Below are 14,739 nucleotides of genomic sequence, written 5' to 3' on the forward strand. Positions count from 1 at the left end.
GTCACTGACCACCCTTGAAAACAGGTGTTGTCCCTCCTGTTTATGTGCTCCCTTCAAGTATTGGAAGGCCACAATGAGGTCTCCCCAGAGCCTTCTCTTCTCCAAGCCAAACGAGCCCAGTTCCCTCAACATTTCTTCACAGGAGAGGTGCTCCAGCCCTCTGATCATCTTAGTGACCTCCTCTGGACCCAGTCCCAAGAGCTCCAAGTCTGCTAAGCATGAGCTGGCAGTACTGGAAAATGATTGGCACTGAGAGTGGAGGGCTCCCAGACAACCAGCAAAATGTGGATGGAAAAGGAAACAAATAAAGCCTTAATCTGTATGCCTTCCATTAGACTTCTGGACCAAATGACTTGCCAAACAACTATTCGGTCTGCAGTGCGTAACCCCAAAATAACAGGTTTTGTCTTCCTTTCCAAGCCTAATAAAAAAATTAAAATAGGGAAAGGAAGATCTGCTACCATGTTGCTAGCAAGAAGAAGAAAATACTTGTTCTGTATTCTCCAGTCTACCGTCCTGTTCCATTTTAGATTTTACCTTTTTGTTGCTCCTCAGGGAATGTCTGAGATTCAGAGATCTTGGAATAGTGAATCAGGGCAGGGAGCAATTTTAGTACACAAATTCACCCAGCTGAGAGCGGTGCCGAGACTGCAGCAGGAGCCAGACAGCTGGCATAATCAGCATTCTCCAACTGCAAGGGTTGCAGAAAGACCACTCTATTAATTACAGATTGGTACACTGTGCTCAGTACCATGCTGGGCTGTCCGTCAGCCAGATTACTACATAACTGATAACGCATCTCAAACCTGTCATTCAGCATTCTGCCCATTCAGAAAAGCCAATACAACAGTTTTTTTAAGCTACTTTTGTGCAGAGCGCTTTATGTTACTTGAAGTAAGAACCAGAGCTAAGCTGAAAGTGAGCAATGAAACAGGTCTAATGATGTGCTGCGTGGCAACAACTCACAGCAACGTCAGCTTATTAATTCTGGCCTGCAAAGCACTCTGAAGTTGCAGAAAACCATTGCCTGAAAATGCTATTATTTTATTGAAATCAGCATCTGTTGTTTTCAGTGTGATCTATTCGTTGTCACAAAACAACATCCGAGCATCCCTGCTGTCTGTTTATGAGAGCATCACCACCTCCACGTTAGCATTTGTTTACTCCGAATGCCAGACCAACTGCAGCAGCAAGAGGTCAATACTCTGCCATAGCATTTCATCCCATTATCATTGACTCATGCTAGGAGGTGTAAATGACAGCCCCGAGCCCTCGCCAGCCCCACACTCTGGTTTCACTAAATTCAGCCTTCTGGAAGCAAATTTCAGTAGGCAGGGAGCAGCGAGCTCAAAATGCCTTCCTGTATTATGCCTCTTGCTTAACTCCATGGACAATTAATAGGATAGCTCTTGAGTGATAGGCTGTCAGGACCTGCACTTTCGGCATCTTCAGGCATGAAAACTACATGGACGCACACACAGCTGATGTAGCCCCAGGTGAAGGGGAGGTGGGAGGACCTGCAGTATTTGGGGGCAGAAACATTCCCAGCCACACCTCTTTCCAAGCAGGGCCCCATGACTCATTAACAAACAAATAAACAAACCACACAACCCAAATGTGTCCTAAGCCCCTAAATGCACCACCTATCTAATCATCCACACAATGTCACACCCACCTTGCATGTCTTTGCTGCAAGGGCTGCACCTCAAAACTCAGCAAGCACCATGCTGGGAGCACTTGATCTCTTTGCTCCAAGCCCATATGGCAGAATTGCCCACTGCTTCCTTTCCATACCTTTGGCATTCTTGGTTAATCTGCATTAGCAATGCACACTGAGCTTGCGCTGAAGCTTGTGCATGTTCTCCCTACCAGGACAAACCCTAACACCGGAGTGGATGCTTTCCTGCATGGCTCAGAAACAGCCACAACCATATTTGACAGCTCTCCTGTCTAATGACCTTCCCAGCAGCAGACTGAATGCTGCTTGAGGTCACTCCAGCCCACTGTCCCTGGGGAAGGATGTAAAACATGAACAACTCAAGCCTTCTGGTGTGAGTAAAACATCCAGGCCACTCGTAAGTAATGGCTATTCATTATGAATTTCAGCAGATCCACGCCTAAGACCTCAAGCCGCAAAGGTCCATGAGCAAGTACATCAGACAGAAGGAACCCATCTGGAATTCAACTTTTACAAGTAGAGTACCAGGGGTAATACAAGTTAGAGGTACTAGAAGCTTTCTAGTAGTCCTTTGTATTTCTTTAAGATAGAATTTTAAAAGTAGATTGGATAAACAAAATACAGCAACAACAAAACAAAGAAAAAACTGAGCTCCATGCTAATCACAAATTGCAAGACAGCTCTGCGTTGATCACACCACCAGCAGCCATCAGATTATTGCAGCAAAACACCAGAATTCTTATGAGTATTGCTTTATATAATTATGCTATTGTTGCATATGCAAAGGGAAACGCTGCTGTTCTCTTGTCCAAGAAGAATAAATTAGTTTTGAGATCACGTACATTCTCCTGTGTCGGGAGAACACTAGAGATTATCAAATGGGGGAGAAAGGTGGGAAGCAGAAAGAGGAAGAGGGTGGAAACAAATTAGAATGAGGTTATCATATGTTGATTAATATCAGAAAATAATTCTGGAGCCACAATACTTCCTATTACTAAGAGCCCTCAGTATTATTCAATCCAGCCTCAGACAATCCTGTTAGAAGAGACAATGGAAAGTAAGTGAAAACAAACAGAAAAACTAGCTGAAAGTGTAGGAAACATGCCAGGAAATTTCATGGAGGTCAAACACAACAGCAAAAGAGTTTGAAGGAAAGCAGACTGCATCGCATCAACACTGAGCTGCATTTCACAGCCCCAACTGAGTGTGCACCACGAGCTCACACCTCCCTCTAAACCAGGCTGCTCACAGCCCCATCCAGCCTGACTTTGAATTCTTGCAGGAAGGGGGCATCCACAGCCTCACTGGGCAACCTGTTCCTGTGTCTCACCACCCTCACAGTAAAGTATTTCTTCCTAATATCTAATCTTAATCTAATCTCTTGCCATTTAAAGCCATTTCCCCTTATCCTGTTGCTACCTGCCCTTATAAAAAGTCCCTCCCTGGCTTTATTATAGGTCCCCTTCAGGTACAGGAAGGCTGCTATAAGGTCTCTTAAACCAAAATCCTCCCATGCACTTCAAGAGCATCGTTTTCCTGAAATCACCTTGACTTACTGCACCAAGTTACACATCTGTGGAGCACTTCTGGCCTCCTCTCGTACAGAACCAGCCCCAGCACCTTGAAGTTTGCATTAGCTTCGAAGTAAAATCTGAATTTCAGAGGCCTCTTCCAGCTGAGCTGCCCAATGCTGCCGCTGCCACAGCCACAGCCATCCTGCAGCCTCTCCCCAGCACCCAGTGCACTGTCTCACCCGTGCAGGGGCACAGAACTGCTATTATTTCCCACTGGAGCCCTGAGATTCAATCCTCTGCTTATTCGGACAGCTCTTCCACTCATCACTTTGTTGAGCTCATTGATTTCACTGTCTGTCACAGAGCGAAGCTGACATTTCCTTATCAACACAGACTGAACACCTGCTTTATTTCAACCCGCAGATGACTTGCAAGGAATATCACAATGCCCCAGAAGGACCAGAAGTATCTTAGTCATCAACTACCCTATTCTTGCTATCCCTCATACTTCAAAATCACTTAGGACCACATCTTCATCATCTAAGTGTTGTGTTTTTGAATAAACTGCACGCATTGAAATGTTTGGCACACCAACCTAAAACAGAACAGAAAAAAAAGAAAGCAGTCCTGACATGAAAAAATGAAGCAGTGTTACTGAGGACTGACACCAGACGCAGCCCTGTCAGCCCGGTTTTGCACTGAGGGTAAATACACTGACAGCTGTAGAGATTCTCATCATTCATACTTATGTCAGCAGCACCCAGACTGAATGTAGCACATGCAGCTTTTGAGCCACCACTTCCAGCCGTGCTCAGCTGGGCCCTGCATAAGGTGCTGGTGGATGGAGTGCAGGAGGAGCTTGCTGCTCTGAAGCTTTACTGACGTTTAGGCACAGTCACGAGCTTCTACGTAACAGAGGAACATTTGTTGCAGACTCGTTTCTATCTCAAAGAGTTTCAGGAGCCCTTTTCCCCTCACCTGTCAGTTCACAGGTGCAAAACCTCCCTCCCTTTGCAAACACCACCTACACCTAAGCAAATCTACTTTTAAGACAAATAAAGCCAACACCGTGCTCAAATGCCCATCAGTGCTCTCATTTGCAGGATCAGAAGCTTCAAGAACCTTATAATTTTGTAAGTGAGGGGGAAGAAAATCGGGAGCAATCATCTCCCTGGAGCTGTTTACCTCAACACCACACCCTGAATTTGATAGAGATGGCTGAACCAGTGTGCAACGCAAGGGCAGAAAGCTGGCCCTCATGCCCTGTCCGTCACTCGCTGCAATCACTGGGCACATGGAAGGGTTGAACTTGCATGCTGAGAAGCAGTCATGTACGAAGAGAAGACAACCCACACCTTTGCACCCTCTGTTCCCATGACCAGCCAGGTTTTGAAGGTCTCCAAAGCCTGCTTTGCTCCAGTACCAGGGTGGTGGGGAAGTACTATACTATATTCATCATCTACACCGTTTCCATAAAGATGTGCTTACTGGAGCACACTAGAGAGCTTTTTATTTGTGCAGGACTGGAATATCACAGAAAAACCAGAAAGTAATAAAACAGATCCTCGACTAGTGGATATTAGCTGTCAGGGGAGGCAGGCTGAAGTACATCAAGCCCCATGAGCTAAGGCAGTTGAGACTCTGCTCGTCCATTGTCAATAGGCATTTAGAAAAATTAATCAAGGTCAAATTTAATCCAGCAGAACCAAAGACCATCAGGTTTCCATACCTCCTCATTGGCAAACAAGGACTAAAAAGTATTTCAAGGTCCAAGACACTCTACCCATCATCTGCTGATGAGAAATTCTCCAACAAACTGACAACATGACTTCGCTCACAGAAAAGAGGAACATGAATGTGCTTTGCTTTGCTTTTCCATCAGCTCTCTGCTGCTGTGCCCAGTGAAGACAGGAAAAAAGGAATGCAAAACCACAGCACCACTTTTCTACTGAGCTCTTGGCAAAAGTCATCAGAGCTGCTCGGGCTACCAACCAACTTGCCATCTGGCCAAACAGCGGGATCCAGGAAACTGCACAGAGAAAAGGTGGTAGCAGACATTTTCAAATGCACACTCACGTTTTTGAAGTGACCTCTTGCTTGGATAACCAGCTACCTTTCTTGCTTTCTTCCCACTCCTGTTAGCAGATTGGGCTCACACACTATGGTAAGACCCCTGTGGAAACCCATATAAACACCCAAGGCACGAGGCCAGGGCAGGGCCACATCCACACTCAGGGAGGAGGACCTCAGAAATCTCCCCTTGCACAAACATGCCCCACAAACATCTCATCGACTCTCTTTTTGCTGTTAAGTTTATATATTTCACCTTCAGAGTCTGCAGATAATGAGCAGTGTCACTCCATCATTTTTATAGATGCGCTCTCCTGTGGGCCATTAAAATCATCCAGTGGCAGGCAGCCTCTCAACTGCCTCCATTCGGGCCTGAAACCATCTCTGATGTCTCAGAACATGAGACTTGATTCCAGACTCATTCATATTGGATTTACTTTATTTAAATTAAATTCACTGACTTTGATGAAATGTTGCTCCAGATTTAGATGGAGCACCAAGCAAGGCTGGCACCGTGTGGTACTTCACACCATGATTCACACTGACTAAGTTCACTTAACTATGAAACCATCTATTTGAGATGACTAATTCCAGCACAAATTAAAGGCTGTTCATCTTAACACATCCAGCACAAAAAATCATTGGCTGTCTTTGCCAGAAAGAAGAAGCCCCTTTCTAAGAACCACACTTTCTCTAGCACTAAAACAGCAGCAGAGTGGTAGAAAGCCTCACCAGTGACAGGCTGTCTTCATTATAAGGTATTAAAAGTGAGAGTGATTGAAAAGCAGTTCTTTAAAAACACAACGACCTGAGCACCCAGGTTCTAAAGCACTTAGCAGCACCAGCCATGTTGAAGTGTTGGCCCTCGTCTGCTAAGAAGCACAGCTGTGCAAGAAGAGACAAGCTCCACACAGTAATGATCTGATCTTCAGATTTAAAAGGTAGAGGCCCAGCAATATTCACTTATTTGGCTTTTCAACAAAGGCTTTTTGGGGAGGAGAAAAAAAAAGAGGCTGTGGCTATCAGCTTTGGGACACAAACCTGTAATTAATGGGCTATCCGAGTCCTTTATCTACAAATAGCCTGCTCAGCAGCTTCTGAAAAAACACCGCTGTCTAAAACTGAGATGCCACAGTACTTGCTTAAGAACAAACAGAAGCACTCCATCTCTCTTCTGCAAAAGCTACATTCCATTCGCTAATGGCTGAATTTGATCTAGGCCTGAAAACTCTTGAGGATATTAGAGCAAATGATCGGCCTTAAGTGCAAGATGTGAGGACGTGAAGGGGTTTCTACTTGCCTCCTCTTTTCTGAGAATGCCTCGAGTAAGACTGGAATCAGCGCTGGTTAACACCTATTTGCAAGAGAAATCTAACAGTGGGAATCAGGTAACAGGCACAGATGACCAAAACGAGAGTCTTAACTGGAATGTATGGAAAAGCTTTAGGAAAGTGAGGTTGCTACCAATGAGCTACCTATAAAGCAAACCTCTCATTTTCTCAGTGCTACCTCAGTGGAGATAACATAGTTCTTCCCCAAGTCTTAGAGGTAGAAACTGTTGCAGAACCTGATTATTTCTGCACTAGATTCATTAGTAAATGATTACTCTGTTGGCGGGCATTCACTCGGCACAGAGGCTGACATTGTAGAGTAAATAAAAAATGCTCTTTAACTGCATCTTTCTGAAGTCATCAATACTTTGCAACATCAATGTCTCTTTCACTCAGGAAAAACTGCAGGTCATGTTTCAGCTGAGCCATCCTTTGCTGACATTTCCCAGCTGAAGACTCTAATGGCCATAAAGCAAATGGAATTTTCATATGTTTGCTGCTGGAGTGAGATTTGTATAGAGGACTTCAAGATGCCACATAAATATTGCAGTCTCTTATTGATTTGTAGAACAGCAACTACAGAAGCAGGGAGCAAGTCCCTTCGCACCAATAACGCCTCCTATTGTTTCTCAGCTGTATTAGAGTGGAGTCACTTACAAGATGAGAAGTGATTTCATCCTTTATGACCTTACTGCTAAAAACAGCTTCAGGAAATTATCTGTTTTCTTGTGCTCACACCCCCGCTGAATGCCTAGCAAACACACCTGCTAACATGGGTTCGAGAGCTTTGTGCTCCCCATCAGTTCTGTGTCCAACAGGCACATCTTCAAGGCTCTGAAGGGAGGCACCAACAAACACAATGTGCTGGAATTACGACACTCTCTATGATCACTGCTGATAGAACTGCCATCCCCAACCCTCTATTTTCCCACAGTGCCAGCCACTTGCTAGCTGTCCATCTGCTACAGACACTCACTGTTTTCTATCACATACAGCTGATAAACACGGGACACAGATGAAAGATGAGCAGTTTTCCTAGTGGAACTCCCAAAGAGAATGGCTCTCCTTTATCGCCAGTCTAGTAGGTTTCCCGTGGCAGCATGCATCCTCTGAGCATCCTTCAGCTGCAGTAGCATTTCACAGCTCTGCTAATTGAATTAAGCTGCTTCACCAGAGTATTTGCATCCTCAGTAAAACCTGTAGCATCTTTAGAAGTCGGGAGCTTAAGTGATTTCATAGGTTCCCTTGGGTGAGTTGGATTTGAATGCTTTATCGTGAACAAGGAAAAATCTATTTTCTTTTGTTACCGCTATCCCCGCTGCTAGAAGTTACAAATAGGGGGTGAGAGAGGAGATAGGAGGGGGGGCGAGGGGAGAGGGAGGGAGGCTATGAGATCATTAAACACTTGAGGAACATCCCCAACACTTTCATGCTATTACTGAGCTTCAGGAACGTCATCTGTGTAAGTGGTTTTATAATGCTCCTAAAGAGACCAGATTTATCATTTTCTGCAGCAACACAACTGTGCTAAGCCAATCCTACACCACATCACAGCGCAGTGTGCACCACAAAGCAGATAGCAGTGTACAACAGGCAGGGGTATTTAACGTCCCACAGCAACAAAGCATTTCATAAACACATGTAGAATTGTTTTCATGACTGGAAAAGAATAACTGAAATGAGGTTTCAGATGCCAGCCTGATTTTTGGCACAGCACCGAGCTGGCACGTCTCCCAGTTCTGTTCCAATCTGGTTCTTTATTAGGTTGTGGATATATTGTAATTAGCGATTATACAAGATGCTGTGTGGTTTAATCCCTCAGCCCCCGTTTCGTGTGTTATTTGCTCAGTCTTGATGTTCCTCTGCCCAGGTGAACATTCTTCTGGGAGGCACTGGGGGGTTGAAAAGTGGCTTGCAGCTCATAGACATGGGAGCAGGGCCCTGCCCATTCCTGACCTCCTGCCTGTGCTCACACTGCCCCAGCTCAGTCTCCTCCTGGGGAGTAACAGGGCCATGGGATCCCCCTGAACTCCAGAGGGAAAGCAAGCCAAGTACAGTTGTACATCAAGTTTTCTTGCCAAATTTCATTTAACAAAATAATCTCCACAATCGAGATATGCTGAAACAAGTTATTAGGGAGAATATAAATCCTTGCATGTCATTCTCCCCCATTTCCCGATGCGCGCTGTAAAGTGGACCGCTTAGGTCAAAGAGGGCAAAGGTGCAATGCATGAGGCTGAACCCTCTGTCTGTCTTTACCTGACGTGCAGCCATTAGCACCCACATCCATCCTAGGTTTTCCTGGCAGGTATAAAAGCAGAGAGACAGCCATGCTCCTTCTGAAAGGGGATACTCTCATTTTACTATAACACACTCCATCAAAGACTCTCCTGGTTACCTTTTGTGGGTGTGCTGATGAGAAGAAGACAAGACAGTCACAAGCCTGGATAATTACCAATGCAGAGGGCTCACACCCCTGTATCCTTTCAGTGCTTTAATGCAATTGACTTCTAATTATCTGACATGTGACCTTTGCGGGTAACACTTCTACATGCCCTTCAGCCTCCTTCTCCTCCAGTGTACCCCATTTAAACACAAACATGCCAAAAAGATTATAATTACGATATTGCACTGAAGTGTTTTCAAAAATAACCAGCTTTACTATTCTGTTCAGAGGACACGTGCAGAGAAATGAGCTAACCACGCACCCGCCCATCTGAAAGCTGACTACGGAGTTTATTCATCCCAGTTGCAAAAATCATAAATAGAACAGGAAGGTGAATCAGAGGGTACAGCTTTACGGCTATCATTTTGCTTCCCTCTTTGGATCAGGTGGTTGTGCTAGGATTAAAGCCTATCAGGCATCAGCAAGGATAATACTCGATATACGGAGAGCCAAATATTTACAGGAAGATTTTGTAGACTACTGTTGTTCATGCATATAACCAGGCTAAGAAACTGGCTGGAAGAATAAATCTTAGTTTGAAGAATTTCTGATTTCGGTACTGAACTGTATAGCTTTATAACTTGATTTTCCTAGAGTTGCGGTTGGGGAATTTAACTTCACAGCTCTGGGTTTGCTCTCACCAGAAAACTGCTGAGAGTCTGAAGAAAAATCACTGGTTTAGCTCAGTGATTCATTCAAGGAATGGTGTACAGCAAAATCAGATTCACCGGTAGGCTACGATTGCCGGTTACTTGACAGGTGGGTTTATTACCAGGGAAGGCAATTTACAGACACAATCTGACATTTTGAAATGTCTGTTCTCATACAGTTGTAAATTTCTCCCTGCAACTTACGTTACATTTAGGAAACAATTCAGAAAGGTCTAAAATCAACCTGACTCCAGCTGCTTCAATATCCCTTAAATCAAGACTATTTCACGCTAAGCAAGAGCCAAAGAATCTGAAGAGCTGATATTTTGAGAAGGAGCAGCTTCTCTTCAGTCCCACAGAAGGCAGGAGCAGGTTGCAAGCCTGCCTTCCCACTCAGATTTCTGAGATATGTTCAGCAACACAGATGTATGCCTTGGTGAGCTGCAGGTAGAGGCAAAGAACCAAAGGATACCAGTACCTAGGGGTATTGTGAGTGGGGATCTGTGATCGACTCTTTATCCTCTATTGCATTATTTGGACATGTTGTTATATAAAATATCATTTGCATTATATTTATATCTTACTATCATACCAATAATATCCTCTTACATTCAGCACCACTATCTGGCAGTTGCCTACAAAGCACTCCCAGAAATCATTATGAGACATGATCAGCTAACGCTTTTGTGTTCCTCAGTTCTGGCTCACTATATTACATTGCCTTGGCTTTTCTCAATCAAGCAGGAAGAGTGGAGGAGCCCACATCACACTCCTCCAAAACCCCATCCCCAGCCAACAAGGTCAGAAGGTTCTCAGTTCTTCTATCTGTACAATGCCCAACAAAACAAAAGCCTGACGCATGGGATGGCTGGTGGAACACCAAGTGCCACAATTGCTATCCAGAGGGTATACTCCCTCAAAAGCTTTAGGGAAGTCAGCATTGCTCACCTCCATTTGGTATAAAGAGAAAACACAACAGGAACACCTCCTGCCCCATCTGCCTGCGAGACACCTCCAGGCTGGCTGGCTGGCAAAGGGCAGGCAGGGCAGCTCCCTGTGCTAAAGGAGGGGCTGAAAGGCTCCAAATTCTGACTCAGCTGCAGGCTGCCACCAAGCTCAAGGTGATCATTAGATACCTCTGTGTCTCAATGTTGCCCTTATAAAACCACAAGAGCACTTCCCTCCACCAGATCCTCAACTATTTTACGACTCGGATTCCCCAAGAAAATGTCAGAGGAAGGTCCCTTTTCTGCACCACAGAATTAAATTGTGACCAGCTCCCTAAGCCACATGTTTAAACAAATACCAATAGAAATCTTTCCGGAACAACTAACTGAGCCCCCAGGCTGGACAGTGCACTGCAAATGTCCCTTGGAGCTCCCCAAAGCTCCCCAACAATCGCAGAGAATACCAAGTGCTCAGAGCAGAAGGCAGGAATTGTTATTTCAGAGTTAGGATCACAAAACGTGCTTGCTTTTGCATTTGCATGCTTTTCTAAAAGAACATGTATGAAGATCTGCAGTGCAAAAGCCCCAGGTCCAAAGACCCAGGACTGCAAAGTTAAAGGCACTTCTTTTCTTATTTTCCCTTCATCCTTCAAAGAACTTCAGCACAAGTTCCCCAGCAAGAAGATCCTGTTTCTAAACATGCCTCTGCCAAATCCTCCCAGCTTCGCTAAAATGACATTTGACTGCATTGTTATTTTACCCGCAGAGTTCTTGCTAACTCTGCTCCAACTACAATGAAGTTAAGAAACATCCCATCTCCGATCATTTCTCCCCTTCTTGAGCCATCATAAGGAATTTCTAAAACAAGACACGGCCCTTTTCAGCTCAAGCCCTTTGCAAATCACTATTAAATCTGCATTCACACTTTATAGTACAGTTAGAAGCAATTTTATCAAAGTATTTACAATGATGAAGGGCATAAGATGAAAATGATCCATCTCTCTTTTTTCTACTGATTCATAATATGAGAGTGGGAGTTCAGACAATAAAATTACCAGCACGCCAGTGTTTAACAAATGGAAGATGCCACTTTATGTAGCATGTGGGCACCTTACAGAACTCACTATTGCAAGACAGCTAAATGACAAGTGGGGCTAGATTGAAATGCAATTGGACAGCACAGTTATGAGACGGCAGAGACGCCATTCCTACAACAAGGTACTACCAATGTGACCCTGAGCAGGGGGACCTGCACTCCATTTCCATTCCTACAGCAGAAGGTTGACCAAATCTGAGGTGAAAGGATGCTGTGCATGTGCTGTTTTCCCATTTATCATTTCTAATATGCAAAATTGGAGTGGGCTGGCCCGATTCCAGCATTCCTAGCTTCAAATGCTAATTGCAGCAGATAATACTGATAGCTCTGCCACTACTCCATACAGCAAACTGCACACCACTAGGTAATGAGTAATGAATGCGCAATCAAATCTGGAGGAGAGGGCGTTTTTCAAGCCTTTAAACCTCAATAACATTCCACAAACATAAAAGCAAATGAACCATCAGGAATGCAAGACCGAATCCATCTGACGCAGCTATACCTCTACTTTTACATGAAAGCTGGTGCTCTCATTCCCTAAGTGAACGTTTGGGCCCCATCACAGTTGGATAAGGAAGGTAAGGCCAGGTCTGGTGTCCTAACACTAGGTAGGAAGAAACACTTGCATGCCTACTGTGACACTGCCAGTGACAGACAGAAGCTGCACACAGTAACGAGTGGCATGCTGATCCCACCCATAGTGCACTTGACTGACTCCAGTGTGGGAACAGCATTTCTAACCCCTTTTTTAAAAAAGTACTTTTACTTTGCACACAGAACTGAGAGACACCTACTTGATTTCCTCTTGTGTATTTGATTCTAAAGGATGCTGTGTACTTCCTTCCCAAGCGGTTATGAGGAGTTACTCCAGAGTGTTAAAGAGGACAGGAGCCATGGCACCACCTGGTATGGTAAATGAGGGACTCCAGCCCCTCTGCATAGCAGCTGTACCAAAAGAAAGAGGTATTATGGTTGCTGCAGTTCTTTGCATTTCCTCCCCCAGCTGCTGGAAGCTTTGATGGAAGTTCCCATCCTTCCCACTAATACAGGGCATGCTTCTTATTACAAGGTGGGCAAATTTATGGTATACATTAACTGCAAGACTCCCAAGGACAAACACCTACAAGGAAACAGAGGTGGAGAGCCAAAAGGAAGGAACCTCTCCAATTCGCTCCATGTTTAAAACCTGACAGAAATCAGGAGAACAAATGCAACCAGATCAGCTGAAAATCATGATCACGACCACACAAAGCTTTCTTCATTCCTTTAAACCAATAATATGTGTTTAGCTTTTATATAGCATTTTGTTTGGTTTTTTTGTGGATATGCACTCTAGAGAAAGATCATAATAAATACCTGCAGTATGCAAGCCAATAGGCTCAGCCTTTGCAGGAGAAAAGAAATAGAGACATTTGTATGATAATGTTTTGCTTTCTATGCTTACCATTTTGCTTTCATTGCATCACTTTTGTTAACATGTATTTATGCACACTAAAGATTACATAAAAGTCATTCTGAAAAGATAACACACAGCAGGATTCGGAAGGGCGAAATCAAATAATCCCATCAGCTTTGCATTTAGTACCCAGCTAGAAAAAGGGACAAGATCTACAACACCCTTTCTTGTTTACTTTGTGTAATTGCTTTTGAGCTTTCTCGCAAATAGGTTTGCTAAGAAATGCTGCTTTGTCTCCAGGAAGGTCTGCCTTCCTCCCACTCCACAAGGTTCTGGGACCAGAGACAGCAAAGGAGACAAAATGAAGTAACAGTAAAGGCCAAAGCTCTCAAAATGCCCCTGCTATTTCTTCCCCTGTAGGAACTAAAGCCCAAGTTTCTGATCATCTTTATAGATCACACGACCAACGTCTTGCAGGACAGGTGAAAAACTGTGGATTACAGGCTCACAAAGCTGATAATTACAGTAAATTTAACAACGGATAGAAGCATTGTCACTGAAAGTAATTCCCAAATGTGAACTGCCAGATAGTACAGTTTAACAAGCAGCAAAAAGCAAATAACTTTCAAATAACCAATTTTATATCTACTTTTCTACAGACAAAAAGAAAAAGAAATATTGCCGCTCAACATTTTGATAGAGAGAGAAGTGCTGTTAGTGCTATTTGCAAACATCCACCCAGCTCGCCACTCGCCCTAGCACCACAGGATCACAATTCTGTTTGGGGATCAAACTGAAACTAGACTATAGGAGATTTGCTCAGCTCTTGCACGGAAGCTGCTGGGGGAAGAAGGATACCGATAGTTCACATCTCCCCAGAAATCACAAATCCCCCTCCAAAGCTCCCAGAAGCCTGCAGGATTCTTTTCACTGCCTTCAGTGGGGTTGGATCAAATCCTTATGCATGCTGTGGCTCCTGAGGTTGGCAGTGCTTAAAGCTTACCCTGTTCACGTTTACCGACTGGCTCTGCAGGGAGATGATTTATTTATCGCCTCAAAATTCTCCTTCCCTTGTTTAATACAAGTAGTTTATCATTGTATTGAGGAGTTTACTGCAGGCAAAAAGGAAGGCAACAATGCATTCCTTGTGCTGGCTCATGAAACTCCTCTTTCTGATGCAGAGAAGGTAAGCTGAGGAAAGCCTTGTGCAGATCATCTGCCAATAGATCTACAGAAAACGGGACACGAAAGGAGAAATAAGAAAAAAAAATGTGGGTGTAACTTAAGAAGAAAGGAAGAAAAAGAAGGGAGAGACAGATACGTAAGTAGATTTTAAGTTACAGGGTCCTATCACACAATTTTGGGGAGATCACAAGACAGATCTGATCTCAAGACCTTTAACCAAAGGTACCATTTATGCACAGAAACTGTCCATCATTCTTGACACGATAGGCAGGTATGGCCAAGTTTGGAATTGAGAATGCTCTGCAGCAAGGTTCAGCTTCCGGCCACAGACTGCGCTGATGTTCAGCAGCATAACAAGCCATCCCTTCTCCTCCAGCTAACCGCTGGGATTCCTTGCATGGATTACAGCTCACGTCTGCTAGATTA

Source organism: Excalfactoria chinensis, chromosome 7 (assembly GCF_039878825.1).
Source record: "Excalfactoria chinensis isolate bCotChi1 chromosome 7, bCotChi1.hap2, whole genome shotgun sequence".
Classification (NCBI taxonomy): Eukaryota; Metazoa; Chordata; class Aves; order Galliformes; family Phasianidae; genus Excalfactoria; species Excalfactoria chinensis.